General features: G+C 39.7%; 1 long non-coding RNA gene across 2 annotated transcripts in view; it reads right to left on the minus strand.

The window, feature by feature from the left end:
• Window positions 1-15,996, minus strand: part of LOC116556405 — a 400,504-nt gene that overhangs the window by 376,466 nt on the left and 8,042 nt on the right. The window contains exons 1-5 of one of the 2 annotated variants that reach the window (XR_004270977.1): window positions 13,888-14,325; window positions 10,768-10,822; window positions 10,025-10,247; window positions 8,511-8,645; window positions 8,000-8,066 (exon numbers count right to left, since the gene is read on the minus strand). This is a non-coding gene — a long non-coding RNA (uncharacterized LOC116556405). Of the gene's footprint in view, window positions 1-7,999; window positions 8,067-8,510; window positions 8,646-10,024; window positions 10,248-10,767; window positions 10,823-13,887; window positions 14,326-15,996 lie in introns of those variants that run through there. The other variant, XR_004270978.1, reaches the window with a different exon arrangement.

Below are 15,996 nucleotides of genomic sequence, written 5' to 3' on the forward strand. Positions count from 1 at the left end.
AGGTGTGCGTCACCACCTAAGTTTTGTATTTTTAGTGGAGACAGGGTTTTGCCATATTGGCCAGGCTGGTCTTGAACTCCTGGCCTCCAGTGATCTACTCGTCTAGGCCTCTGAAACTGCTGGGACTACAGGCATGAGCCATCGCACGCAACCTCAATTTTTTTTTAATGGCCAAAATATTCACCATATGAGTAGCACATAAGTATATGAAAAGATTTTTCAACATGATTAGTTATTAGGTAAATGCTAAACCACAAGGAGATACTACTGAATACCCAGTAAAGTGGTTAACATTCAGTGGAGAACAAAACATGCTCTGATAACATATTCTCAATGTTTGCTTTCAAAGGTGTGTTGCTGTCAAACTCTTCCACTCACTGAAATAAAGAGTTTATGATGCATTTTAAAACAAATAAATAAATAAGATAGTTAACATTTAAAAGTTGGACAGGCATGGTGGCTCATGCCTGTAATCCCAGCATTTTGGGAGGCCAAGGTGGGTGGATTACTTGAGGCCAGGAGTTGGAGACCAGCGTGAGCAACATGGTGAAACCCTGTGTCTACTAAAAACACAAAAAAATAGCCAGGTGTGGTGGCATGCACCTGTAATCCCAGCTACTTGGAAGGCTGGGGCGCAAGAATCGCTGTAACCCAGGAGGTGGAGGTTGCAGTGAGCCAAGATCATGCCACTGCACTCCAGTTTGGGTGACAGAGTGTGACTCTGTCTCAAAAAAAAAAAAAAAATTAAAAGCCTGAAACTATCCAGTGTTGGCAAGAACGCAGAGTAACTGAAACTCTTAGAGCACTACTGAAAAGAAAAATAATATGGCCATTTAGGAAAGCGGTTTTGAAATGGCCTTGTTGTCTGGGGTGCTACCCGAAGTTCTTTGTCTCATGACCAAGGAAGTCAAGGATGTGGACACTCCAGTGGTGAAGTTACAGCAGAAGTTTAACAAGTGAAAGACAGAAATAAAGCTCTCTGCCACAGAGAGGGGTCCTGAAAAAGGGTTCCTGTTTCACAGTGGAATACAGAGACTTTTATAAGAAACCAGTGAGGGCTGGGTGTCTCATTTACACAAGGAGCAAATTTCTGGTTGCTTCACCCAGTCTTCCTAGTGCACATGCAGGCCCTTAGTTTGAGCTACTCCATATTGCTTTGTTTCCCTTACTGCACATGAGTCAGGGGATGGAATTTTCCACTGCAGACATGTCTGGGCAAGTCTGTGTAGTCTTTCTTATCTATGCAGCTATGGGCATATGTTAGGCAAGACCCACTGTGCAAGTTCCCTTATTGGTGCTCACAAGCTGTTGTTTCCTTTGAAAGAAATCAATGGAGGACCCACCCTAATTGCCTGCTTGGCTGGTTTCTTCCTTCCTCCTCACTGAATTTGGCAATTTATTATAAAATTAAACATACACTTATCATATGACCCAATGATCCTACTCTAAATATTTACCCAAGAAGAATGAAAACATGCCCAAATAAGTATTTGACATAAATGTTCATGAAGTTTTGTTTATGATAGCTAAAATCTAGAAACAACCCAAATATCAGTTGATGAACTGACGAACTGGAATGTCCATACAATGGAATACTACTCAACAATAAAAAGGAACAAATTACTGACACATGCAACAATATGGATGAATCCCAAAAGCAATATGGAAAGTGAAACCAGACATAAAAGACTACATGATATATGATTCCATTTATATGGAAAATTAGAGGAGACAAAACTATAATAACAGAAGGCAGGTCACTAATTACCAGAGGTGGGAAGTGGAAGGAGGAATTGACTACAAAAGATTGTGAGTAAACTTTCTGGGGTGAAAGAAATATTCTATATCATGATTGTTGCAGTGGTGACACTACCGTATATATATTTTTAAGGCTGTGCAAATAAAATTGGTGAATTGCATTTGTTAACTCTACTTCAATAAAGAGGATTTTTAAAAGTAGTCTGACTTAGTACTTAACATGTAGTAGTTTCTCAAATGTTGGTCAAGTTGTTTTTCTGAATTGCACCTATTCTTGTCCTGTAGCGCAAATGCCTGTGATATTATACTTAGGACAGCACCAGAAGTTGCACTCATGTTTGCTTATGGGTGCAAACCACAAAAAATAATCCTATTTTAAATTCAGTGGAAAATCTAAAAATACAGTTTTCAAAGCATATATGTTTAATATGAGAATTATATGAATGATTTATAACTCAAAAGTCAGATTATATCACTCATCCTTTGAGATTTAAATAAACTTGACTTCCAAAATCATATGGGGATTCTAAAGCTCTCCATCAAACAATTAGGGGGAAACATCTTATATTCTTTGACAAACGCACCTCCAAAATCATCTCCCCACAGTGACCTCCCCACAGATCCCAACCTTCTGCTGTTCTGTCTGACCCTTCCCTTCTCTGACCTCTGGGAGGAACTCAAGTTCCTGTTTCTTTATCTTTCTTTTAAAATGTAAACTAGTTATGTAAACTCGCTTTATTATCTCCATTAAACATGTCCTTACAGCCTCCAATTCCTTGGAAAAGCAGCTTATCAATTAGGCTCATTGAGCACTTCCTCTACTTATTCACTATGGAACCTGATGCAAGTTCCCTCTCTGTGCCATAGTTTCTCCATTTGTTAAATGAGGATGCTAACAGATCCAAGCTCATAGCCTAAACAATTGGCAACTGGTCACATATGGCAATAAGTACTTGATGTAGTAAATGTGTGGGAAATGTAAGCCATCATTATTATAATTAGATATGTTAAGCAATTTATTCTAAAGTAAAAACAATTGAAAAAACTAGAAGTTGAGCTCAGAGGTTCTCAAAATTGGAATAAAATATGGGTCAGCTCTTTCTGTCCTATATCATACACTTATAGAAACAGAATAGCTGGAACAACAAACATAATTGACACTTGCCTTGTCCCTTCTGGTTTTCTCAAGGGCCTGCGAGTAGGTCTCAAAAGAAAGAAACAGCTTTAAAACCAAGCATGAACAAGACAGTGCTGGCAATAGATATTCACTTTGAAGATCTGAACAGCTGAGGTGGAAAAGAAATGAATTCACGTAGCAAGAATGTATTTGAATTTCTTCTTGCCTGAAGACAAACTCATTACAACCTTCCTATTGTTTATCATGGGTGGACTTTCCTAAGAAACTCACCTGAAATGAATCATTATTCCCAGAAAATAATTAGACTTTGTTGTTGCTGTTCTTGAGGTTATTTGAAACACATGACATATTTATAGGTTGAAATTTAGTGCTTTGTGTTTAAATATACAGAATCTCAAAGAGGAAGCTCAGTAGCCAAAACATACCTTTAACATACTTAAACTGGTCACCAAATTCTACATTTTAATTCTTTTTTCTTTTTAATTTAAAAAAGAGAGCTTTATTTCTCATAATGGATTGCAGTTTTCAGGGTGGCTATTCTGACAGGTTGGGAAGTGTGGCCTCCAGCCAGAAGCTGGAAACAGGCACTTTCTTAAATTTTAAGTCTATTCACTCACCATCCAGAAATCTATCCGAAGTCACAGGTAAAATCAAAATCCAGCTTTACCGATACAAATCACTTCTAATTTGATATCTAGGAGAGATCCAGAAAATATGAACAAGATAAACAATTTAAGATTTTCTTAAAGTGAAAAGTTTCTGCAACAGAGAAATGTTTCTGTTTGACCACTATTTATAATATTTATAGTATTTATCACTTAATTGACCAATGTGGTTTGTCTGTGTCCCCAGCCAAATCTCATCTTGAATTGTAATCAGAATTGTAATGCCCACATGTCACCAGAGGGACCTGGTGGGAGGTGACTGAATCATGGAGGTAGTTTTCCCCATGCTATTCTCCTGATAGTGAATGAGTTCTAACGAGATCTGATGGTTTTATAAGTGGTGGTTTTCCGGGCTCTCCTTCTCTCCTGCCACCTTGTAAAGGTGGTGTCTGCTTTCCTTTCAGCCATGACTATAAGTTTCCTGAGACCTCCCCAGCCATGCAGAACTGTGAGTCAATTAAACCTTCTTTGTTTATAAATTACCCACTCTTGGGTAGCATCTTTATAGCAGTGTGAAAATGGTCTAATATAATCATAAAGCCACATTTGGTTTTAATCTTGAGATTTAATACATTATTTTTGCTCAGTTTTTCTGGATTATAATGTTCAATTAGTAATAAATAGTGAAAGCATGCATTTTCAAGGTTACTTGATTTTTTCATTTTTTTTGGATGAACTGAGTTCAGAATTTTGGATTTTTTGAACTATTTTTAGGAACTTAGAAACAAAAAGAATAGAAGAGTTTCAGCTGGACAAATCTATAAAAATGAAATGAAGAACAGCTGAGTCTAAAACCCCTCAGAAAATAAGATCATAGGATTTCAAAGAATTCAAATCAAAAAATGCATCATGAATTATAAAGTTCTTCAAATGAATGTGAGCTCAGAAGTTTGAGTGGGTTAAAAAAAATCTCTCAAGATGGATTTAAGATGGCAACTCTGTAATAATGTCAAAAGTAAGAATTGCTTTTGTAGTAAATTGTTAGTCTCATTCATTCAATAGATATTTATTCAATGTCTGCTATAAGTCAGACTCACGTTGAGGCATATTTGTTTATCCAAAGAATACCTATTAATCACCTACTATGTGTTAGGCACTGTTAAAGGAACCATGGATATGTGAACAAAACAGCAGAGCCCAAGCCTTTGTGGTTCTTACATTCTAGTCAAGGTAGAGAAACCAAAATAAACAAAATATTGTAAATATGTCAAGGAAGATAAATGCTCTGAGGAAAAAATCAAGTAGACTGTACCAGTGCTGGGCCTGTTTGTCTCAGATTCATTCCTTGTCCTTACAGGGCTGGGAAAGGGGTGGTGGGTGCTGCCCCCTGCAGGTAGAGTGCAGCCCTCAGCATCAGTTTTTTTCATCCAGAGGGAGGCTGAAGGGAGACAGGAGGACAAGAAGAAGGAGGCACCAGGGCAGGAGGAAGGGAAATGCCAAACATAGATCTCCCTCTCTTGGCAGCATCTGCAGTGGGGCTGCATCTCTTCAGTGCTGCAGCTTCTACCACAACCACTGTGGCCAGGTGATATGGTTGCCTTTGCCCCTCCCTCCTAGGGGAAGGGGTTAGTGGCTCCCTACTGGTTCTAATTTCTGGATTGCCTCAGTGTCTGTCCTGTTTGACTTTTGTGAGAGAGGGGAAAGTTCTGCTTCAAAGTTTATATCTTAGGCTACATTATAAGGAGTTATAATCTCTTGCTCTATGGCCATTATCTACTATTTTAATAGACATATACCCATGCGTGTGTGTGTGTGTGTGTGTGTGTGTGTGTGTGTGTGTGTGTGTGTATATATATAAATTCTCTAAATCAGCTATGTCTTAAATCAGCTACCTTGACTCGCTCCAACATGTCTGAACAGAACTAGGCAAGCTCCGAACGCTGGTGCATGCCATTCCTTATTTGGAAACCCTCCTGACCTTCTCCTGTCTAGCTTCCTCTTCTTCTTGTCTTCTTCCTTGTCTTCTTTCCCCCTTATGTATTCAGGAAATTTCCAAGTTTTTAGTCAGTTGGGTCAAGCATAGAATGTGAGGTCCCATTCCGGCCAATGGAAACTGGACACAGCAGTAGGGCGATTGCATCAAGTTATGAAAGTTATAAATGTCCCTGTCTCCTTTGTTCAGGTGTGTTCTTGTGGCAAGACTCCCAGATAGTTGTATCCTTTCTGTAGAAAGTAAACTACCCTTTCTGAGTGATCCATTGTCTCTATGTGGATTCTTCCTGATGTTATAAACCTGTTTCCAACAGCTTTTCAGCTTCTTCCATCATAGATGCAAATTTTCTGCATTAAATGCTCCCTGTTTCAACTACCAAGAATGATTTCTGTTTTCCTGATTGACACTTGATACTCTTGGTTAAGGAATAGAGAAAGAGAGACAAATGTGGGGTGATCTGGAATAGATTACACACTAGAGCTCCTGGTGAAGACTTGAGATCTGAAGACAGTGAGCAACCAAACCTTATTTGGGAAAAAGAGTGCTCTGGAGGCATGACAGCAAGTCCAAAGGCCCTGAGGTGGGAATGTGTGAGCACAGTTGAGGAATAGTAACGAGCTTCTGAGGCTGAGAAGAAATTCAGGCAGGGGTGCAGTGAGCTGGATGGACATGAAGTTGGAGAAGTGTCAGAGAGACAGATCGTGTAAGACATGTAAGACTTTAGAGGCCACTACAGAGACTTCAGATTCTAGAAAGTTGGATTTTTTTTTTTTTTTTTTTGGACAGGGTCTTGCTTTGTCACTCAGGCTGGAGTGTAGTGGCACCATGTCAGCTCACTGCAGCCTCACCACTTGAACTCAAGCAATCCTCCTGCCTCAGCCTCCTGAGTAGCTGGGACCACAGGCATGCACCACCATTCCCAGCTAATTTGTTTTACTTTTAGTAAAGATGCAGTCTTCTTATGTTGCCTAGGCTGGTCTCAAGCAATCCTCCCACCTTGGCCTCTAAAAATGTTGGGATTATAAGCGTGAGCCACTGTGCCCAGTTCTAGAAAGATTTAAGCAGAAACAACATTATTTGACTTGTTATTTCAGAAAAATCACTCTGCCTGCTCTGAGGACAATAAACCATAGGAGCAAAAAAGCAGGAACTGGAGGTCTGTTAGGAGGCTACTGCAACAATCCAGACAGCAGATGACAGTGGTAGCAAGTAAGAAATAGACTGAGGTTATATTTTGAAGATAGAGATGAAAATTATTAACAGATTGGATGTGTGATGTGATATCAAGAGTCAGATATAACCCAACTTTTTTTTTTTCTGAACATGTAGAAGAATGGAGTGTCTGTTCACTGCAGTGATAAAGCATGGGGAAGGAACAACTTTGAGGAGGAATTCAAGATATCCAGTAGGCAGTTGCATAGATCAGTCTAAAGTATAGAAAAGAGTCTAATCATAGCAATATAAATTTGGGAGTTGCCATTATGTAGAGATACAGGATTGGATTAGGTCATTTAGGTGATGACCCAGATAGATACAAGAGAAAATTGAGAACTGATCCCCAATCATTAATTAACAGATTAAAGATCAATTTTGTTGTATATTTTCTTAATCTCCACAGCAATTCTATTTAGGCCTATGGGCACATTCTTCCTATTGGGTTTCCATTCTCTAATGCTGTGTGTCACTGAGCTCACTACTTCACTCTGCATGATTTACCAGGATTCTTAATCCTTCTAGTGGATTTTCCAAACCAGAGCATGGGCATGTCTTGCAGGATGAGGGATGGAGAGGTGGAAAGGAACTAGCCCTTAACTTTTCATATTTTGAATAAGTAGAGGACAGGCACAGTGGCTCACAACTGCAATCCCAGCACTTTAGGAGGCCGAGGTGGGTGGGTCAGATGAGGCCAGGAGTTCAAGACCAGCCTGGCCAACATGGTAAAACCCCATCTCTACGAAAAATACAAAAAATAGCTGGGGGTGGTGGCAGGTGCCTGTAATCCTAGCTACTTGGGAGGCTGAGGCATGAGAATGGCTTGCACCTGGAAGGTGGAGGTTGCAGTGAGCCAAGATGGTGCCATTGCACTCCAGCCTGGGTGACAGAGCAAGACCCTGTCTCAAAATAAACAAAGTAGAACATTCAAAAGTATATTAAATCATTCATGACATTAATGTAGGCCATAGCTGTATTTAGTAAATATACAAAAAGATCATACATTTTTTGTTAATGTAGAAATATTTACAAAATGAGAAAACTTCGATCTCGCCATCTTGAAAAAGATCTGTTGTCTACAATGTGGGAGAATGCTGCCTTACCTTCTGCTAAATGGTCTTTGAGCTGAGTTTCTTGGGGGTCTTGTGAGTTACTGAGACTTTATTTTAATGGGTATTATAAACATTACTGGCATTTTTTTCTTTTTCTCTAAGAATAGAACTTGTTTTAAGAAACAAAAATGATCAATTCAAAAATTTTATATTAGAGAAAATATTTCTTTCAAAAACTCACATGACCATTTTCCACCTCAGTCATTGCAATCAAATTAGGGAAACATCCTGCTTTGCAGACTTCATCCCTGGTGACAAGAACAATACATTTCAGAGTGGCATGCCTCCTCTGTGACCCTCAAGTGAAAAATGAGTTTGTTGATTAAGTCCTTGTCTTTACTGTGAAAGACAGTTGATCTCCACACTAGTTCTATAAATAATCATCACAATAATAACTATGTACTAAGCACAACATGTTATAGTTACTTTATGTTATCTCATTTATGCTAATGGAAATCCTATGGAGGGGGGTGGGCATTGTTGCCATTTAACAAATGGAGAAATGATGCTTACAGATTATCTTTCTTGCCCAAGGTCACATGATAAATGTTATAATTCAAATTCTGTCTTACATTTTTTTATTTTCATCTCATGGAATGTAAATGTTCTGGTACTCTATCATGCCCTGTACTCACCACTATCACTCAAAATTAAGCAAAACAAAACCCCCTTCTACACATTTGTCTGCTTACCTATAAGAACTTGATTCTGCTGATCGCCCCCAAACTTGCAGCAGCACCCAGCAGGCTCAATTGCAATGTGTTTCCTGGTTCTTCTGCAACATGTTTTACCAAAGTTCTAATTTCATGATTGCTGTGGTTTATTTTCTCAATAAAGAAAAAAAGAAGGAACACAGTTTATTCACCATTAAGCAATCCAACAACACACCAAATGACAACTGGTGGTAACACAGGTTATGTGGGACTTCATGATGCCTGCATCAGTTCATGAAGACAGTCCTGCAGAATGTAACTGTCAAAGATGCTCTGGAGGACTCAGCTATGTATAAACTCTCCACCCTGTTGGCCTGGGATTCCCTTATTTCACAGTAATAAAAATGATTAAAATGTTGGCTTGCAAGTTATTTTGCATAGAGTTACATATGCAAAGAATGCCAAGAGTGACAATCTAAAGTTTCTGTTTCACTGGCCGGGTGCAGTGGCTCATGCCTGTAATCCCAGCACTTTGGGAGGCCAAGGCAGGCGGATCACTTGAGGCCAGAAGTTCAAGACCAGCCTGGCCCACATGACAAAATCCCATTTCTAATAAAAATACAAAACCTAGCCTGGTATGGTGGCACATGCCCATAGTCCCAGCTACCCAGGAGGCTGAGGCATGAGAATCGCTTGAACCAAGGAGGCAGAGGCTACAGTGAGCCAAGATTGCACCACTGTAATCCAGCCTAGGTGACACAGTGAGGCTCCATCTCAAAAAATGAAAATAAAAATAATAAAGTTCCTATCTCGCTAACTGTCTTCACATCCATGATCTATTTGGTTCTCAAAATAATCCTTTAAGGTGGGGTGATAAGTTCATTTTACTCATTTATAGAGAAGAAAACTAAGATACACAACAAGCTGAGGAAAAAGATGCAATTCATATTTAGATAGCTTGGTTACTGGTCCTATATTCTTTAACACATAACAGTCTTTGCCTTTTCAACTTAGATTTTTATTGTTGAAGATCATTCATTTTAATCCTTACGACTCCCTTCTTAAATGATGGGAGCAAGCCTTCAGCATCTTGATATTCAGTAAAGTATCTGATACCAACAAAGACTAAAAGAATATATGTGAGATTGATATAAAAAATATCACAGTCATACTTCCATGACCTTGTTCAAGCTTTCATGTTCCCTTAATTTATTCCATGAGACAGAAGCCTAAGGTACGAGTGGTGGTCTGGAGAATATTAAAATCCAACTTACTGTCTTACACAATCCAAAGAACAAGAACATTGAGTAAATTTAAAATTTAACAAAGATGTAACAGCTAGTCACTCCAAAGAATATAGGATACTGGAAGCCGGTCTTAATGGGAGCAGGTGTTCATACAATCATAGAGCTGCAGCTTCCTTAGGATATCACATATATATAGTCAGTATGCTTAGCCTGAATGCCCAAGACAGTTTCCTTTCAGTGTCCTGTGGAAGCTGCAGCTCATTGCTGACTGGGCACGCAGCTGGCTGGGCCAGTTCTGAAGCTCACCTGGAGAAACTGCCTTCCACTTCCCCAGGCTGGGCGTTTCTCTTACTGGCTAACCTGGTCCCATCTTTTAGGCAGGGCCCTTGATGGCAGGTTGTTGACCCAGGGCTGGGTTGGACTTGAATTTGGACTGCTGGGCCCTCCTTTTCTTATTCCATATTTCAGTGCTTCATGGCTTTCTCATCACACTGGTAGTAACTTCTTCTTAGCTCTTTGTGGCATTTCCCTGAAGGAATTGAAAAGATCACTGACTGATGATATAGTTTGGATATTTGTCCCCAACCAAATCTCATGTTGAATTGTAATTCCCAATGCTTGAGGTGGGGTCCGGTTGGAGGTGTTTGGATCATGGGGGCAGATCCTCATAGCTTGGTGTTGTCTTCATGATAGTGAGTTAGTGCAAGATCTGGTCATTTAAAAGGGTGTGGTACCTCCCCTGGCTGCCCTCCTCCCACTCCCTCTCTTGCTCCTGCTCTGCCCATGTGACGTCCCTGCTCCCCCTTCGCCTTCTGCCATTCTTGTAAGCTTCCTGAGGCCTCACTGGAAACTAACCAGATGACAACACTACGCTTCTTTTAAAGCCTGAGGAACCATGAGCCAATTAAACCTCTTTTCTTTATAAAAAGTACCCTGTCTCACATATATTTGTACCAATGCAAGAACAGCCTAATATAACTGATGTTGATGTTGCAATACTGGCTTGATTCCTCCCAGCTTTCTTCTACTGCTAAAACTCTGAAGCCTACCCTTCTTTGGAGGAAGATGTGAAAACTGAGCTGTTACGGTGGAACTCCAGTGAATCTACAAAGAAAAATCATTCATATATTTTAATTTCTATGTGGAAGAGACCACCTTTTCTCCTGGAAAACCTAAAATGCATTTAATAATTTCTTCCTTAGAGTAGCAATTCTCGATTCTGGATGCAAAGTTAGAATCACATGGCAGGTTTTTTAAATTGGGCTCCTCCACCCTAGATCAATTACACCTGAATAACAGAAGGGTGGGGCCTAAGATTCTGCATTTCTAACAATTTCCCAGGGGTGTTGCTTCACAGACTTTATTTAAGTAGCATGAACTTTCTAAAATGCTGGTTCACATATGTTAGCATGCATCAAAATTACCTGGAGGTCTTGGGACCCACCCCTAGATTTTCTGATTCAGTTGGTCTTGAGCAGGCTTGAGAATCTGCATTTCTAACAAGCTCCCAGGTTATATTGACGCTGCCCATTTTGAAAACCATTATAGTTCACACTACCCCTGCCTCATCCCTACCCCAGCCTTTATGTCCTTCTAACACCACTGTGGCTACAAGGGTGAAGAAGACCTGAGAGCCTAGAGGGCAAGACCAAGGAATTCAGGTGGAGAGCCCTTAATCCTTTCAGTGTTCTTGAGTCTGATTCTCTAAATTTAACTTCAGGATTTGGTTAAGTCCACCAGCTATGACTCATGCAGTCTTCTCTCTTCAACAGTTCCCATGTGCATGTCACACGTTTATCAAACAGAGGCCAACCTCACATTCACTCGGGTTTCCTAAAAACCAGTCACTCAGTTCCTAAAGAAAACAGCCACCTCCCTTGGCTGGGCCAAGGGTTTGGAATACTGAAATGAGAGGTTACAGCCAGTTGTGAAACATCTTTCTCAGAAAAGACCAACACCCATCTGGCATCTGAGGCTTTGGGAATTTGTTTGAAGCATATGGACTTTTATTAAATCAATTTGGCAAATTACTTGAAAGAGAATTTGCTCACAAGAATCGTCTAAGGACAGAAATAGCATCTTTCTTTCTTGCTTTCTTTTTCTTTTTTTTGACACCGTTTCGCTCTGTCACTCAGACTTGTTTGCAGTGGTATGATCTTGGCTCACTGCAACCTCTGCCTCCCAGATTCAAGAGATTCTCCTGACTCAGCCACCTGAGTAGCTGGGATTACAAGCACATGTCACCACACTGGGCTAATTTTTGTATTTTTAAAAGAGATGTGTTTCACCATGTTGGTCAGGCTGGTCTCGAATCAAAATACTGACATGATTATGTAGCTGATCAGGGGAATGGGAAGTACCTGTTTATGAGATAATTCCTTATTTATTCTTCTTGCCCAAGGAAAGCTGCCATTAATTACTTCTCTGTTTTCATCTTTGGGCTCTGAGTGAAAGGAGGAGAGGACAAAGTAAATATAATTCCACTGTGTATGAAAAGGCCAGAGAAGTGAGAGTAACAAGCCAACGGCCAATTCTACCTGGGCTTAACTTGGAGTGGGCAGTTACAAAAGAGGATGATTCTATCAAGGAAGTTAAAAGAAAAAAAAAATTTCTAGAGCTTGATAGCAACAAGTCAGGTTCCACAAATCTCCACAGGGTTGTTAGATGAAAACATCAGGCTCGGTCAGTGAGAGAATATTCAAATCAATGACCAGAAAGGAATACAACCAGATCAAAGAACCAGACATTCTGTAACTACTTCCTTTTAAAAGACAGATCTAGATTAGCTCACTCTTAGTCTCTCATAAAATTAATCCTTAGCTGAGTGGACCCAAAAAACCAAGTAAAGTCTTCATAATTTTCTGAACTGAAATCTTTGAATCTTTAGCATGATTTAAAATTCTCCGTGCACCACATAGTGAAAACTCGAGGTGAAACAGCACTCTTTCATCAATCCTATAGGGCCTGACCATTGTTTAATAAAAGAAAAAAACACTAATCTACACAACCCACTCCAAAGTTTTTCTAGTATTAATGTACCTATGAATCACTAGAAATCTCAGTAAAATGCAGATTCTGATTCAAAATGGCCTTGAGTAGGACCTAAGGTTCTGCATTTCTAAAAAGCTCCCAGGTGAGCCCATGCTGAAATTCTCAAACACCTTAAGTAAAAATGATCTATTCCACCTAAATTGGTGTTTTAGATTACAACTCTTAAAGTGGCAAGAGAAAACACAGGAGACTTTTTTGTAACATTTTCTTCTTTCTACATAAGTCACAAACGCAGGAGTCATAATGGTAAAATAGACAAATTTGACCAAATAAAAATTTAAATTTCTACATGTCAGAAAATCCTATAGGAATTAAATGGCAAGATGGCAGATAGAAGGCAGGACTAGCTTGCAGCTCCCGCTTGCACAGACAGAGCAGCGTGTAGAGACTCATATCGTGAACCTTTGCTCCAAGAACTACAGCAGGAACATAGTAAGAAAGCTGAGAGAATCCACAGACTCTTTTAAGGGACTGGATCACTGCTGTAGGCTCCCTGAGATGCCGAAAAACTGTGAGTCGGCTTGCTTTTCAGCAAGGAGGCTAGTGGTCTGGGGCAAGTTCTCAGCCCTGGTCACTGGCTGCCTGGAAATAGACTCAGTGCTGTTGCGGGGGCTTGGTGGGAGTGAGACTGGTCTTTAGGATTGCCAGCTGCATGGGAGTGGGGTGAGGCCTGTGACTGCCAGCTCTCCCCCACTTCCCTGATGACCTGTATGACTCAGCAGATGCAGCCATAATCTCTTTGGGAACATAACTCCATTGCCTAGGAACCATGCCCCACCCCTACAGCAGCTGCAGCAAACCCTGACCCCTCACAAGAAGAGTCTAAGCTCAGACACATCTAACCCTGCCCCCACCTGTTGGTCTTTCTCTACCTTCCCTGGTAGATGAAGACAAAAGATATAATCTTTTGGGAGCTCTAGGGCCCTGCCCACCTCCTGAGAAAGCTGAATACTTAACCAGGCATACCTAGGGCAAGTTTGCATCCTCCCCATAGTACTATAGCTGATGCACTCTTGAAAGTGCCACCTCCTGGCTGGAGGCCAACCAACACAAAACCAGCACACTAAACAACAATAGAATGAAGGACCCTCACAGAGTCCACTTCGCTCCCGTGCTACCTCCACTGGAGCAGGTGTTGGTTTCCAGGGCTGAAAGGCCTAAAAACAGTTCAAACACAGGACTCTTTACAGACACTCCACAGCACCAGCTCAGAGTCCAGTAGCTCTGCTGGGTGGCTAGACCCAGAACACCACAATCACTGCAGTTCAGTTCTCAAGAAGCCTCATTTTCAGGGGAAGGGAAAGAACACCATATCAAGGGAGCACCCAATGGGACAAAAGAATCTGAACAGCAGCCCTTGAGTCCCAGATCTTTTATCTGACATAGTCTACCCAAATGAGAATAAACCAGAAAAACAATTCTCGTAATATGACAAAACAAGTTTCTTTAACACTCACAAAATATCATACCAGCTCAGCAGAAATGGGTCCAAGCCAAGATGAAATCTCTGAATTGCCAGAGAAAGAATTCAGAAGGTCAATTATTAAGCTAATCTAGGAGGCACCAGAGAAAAGTGAAGCTCAACTTAAAGAAATCAAAAACATTACAAAGGATATGAAAGAAAAAATCTTCAGTGAAATAGCATAAATAAAAAAAAAATCACAACTTCTGGAAATCAAGGACAAGATTAGAGAAATATAAGATGTAATAGAAAGTCACAGCAATAGAATCTAACAAGCCAAAGAAAGAACTTCAGAGCTCAAAGACAAGGCATTTGAATTAACCTAATCAATCAAAGACATATTAAAAAGAATTTTTAAAAATAAGCAAAGCCTCTAAGAAGTTTGGAACTATGGTAAATGTCCAAACCTAAGAATAATTGGTGTTCCCAAGGAAGAAGAGAAATCTAATTTGGAAAACATATTTGAGGGTGTAATCAAGGAAAACTTCCGCAGCCTTGCTAGAAATCTAGACATCCAAATACAAGAAGCTCAAAGAACACCTGGGAAATTCCTCACAAAAAGATCATTGCCTAGGCACATAGTCATCAGGTTATTTAAAGTCAAGACAAAGGAAAGAATCTTAAGAGCTATGAGGCAAAAGCATCAGGTAATCTATAAAGGAAGAACTATCGGATTAACAGCAGATTTCTCAGCAGAAACCCTACAAACTAGAAGGGATTGGGGTCCTGTTGTTAGCCTCCTTAAGTGAAACAATTAACACCCAGGAATTTTGTATCCAGTGAAAATAACCTTTATAAATGAAATATATAGTCTTTTCCAGACAAGCAAATGCTAAGAGAATTCACCACTACGAAACCAGCACTATAAAAACTGCTAAAAGGAGTTCAAATCTTGAAACAGATCCTTGAAATACACCAAAATAGAGCCTCCTTTAAGGCATAAATTTCACAGGATCTGTATAACAATAGCACAATGAACAACAACAACAAAAATACTAACATTGAATATAAATGACCTAAATTCTTCACTTAAAAAATACTAAATGGCAAAATGGATAATAATTCACCAACCAAATTTCTGCTGTCTTCAGGAGATTCAACTAACACATAAGAACTCACATAAACTTAAGGTAAAAGGGTGAAAAAAGTTATTCCATGAAAATGAATACCAAAAGTGAGCAGGAGCAGCTATGCGGATATCAGACAAAACAAACTTTAAAGCAATGGCAGTTTAAAAAGACAAAGAGAGACATTATATAGTGATAAAATAACTAATCTAACAGGAAACTAACACAATCCTAAACATATATAACACTGGAGCTCCCAAATTTATAAAACAATTACTGCTAGACCTAAGAAATGAGATAGACAAAAGCACAATAATAGTAGGGGATGTCAATACTCTACTGACAGCACTACACAGGCCATCCAGACAGAAAGTCAGCAATAAAACAATGGACTTAAACTATATCCTACCACAAATGGACTCAACAGATATTTACACAACATCCTAATCAACAACTGCAGAATATACGTTCTACTTATCAGCAAAATGTAACATTCTCCAAGATAGACCATAAGATAGACCACAAAACAAGTCTCAGTACATTTAAGAAAATTAAAATTGTATCAAGTACTCTCTCAGGCCACTGTGGAATAAAATTGGAAATCAATCCCAAAAGGAATCCTCAAAACCATGTAAATACATGGAAATTAAATAAATCTGCAACTGAACGATCCTTGGATCAACAATGAAATCTAGATG

Source organism: Sapajus apella, unplaced genomic scaffold (assembly GCF_009761245.1).
Source record: "Sapajus apella isolate SASKATOON/1434 unplaced genomic scaffold, GSC_monkey_1.0 scaffold16, whole genome shotgun sequence".
NCBI classification, from domain to species: Eukaryota; Metazoa; Chordata; class Mammalia; order Primates; family Cebidae; genus Sapajus; species Sapajus apella.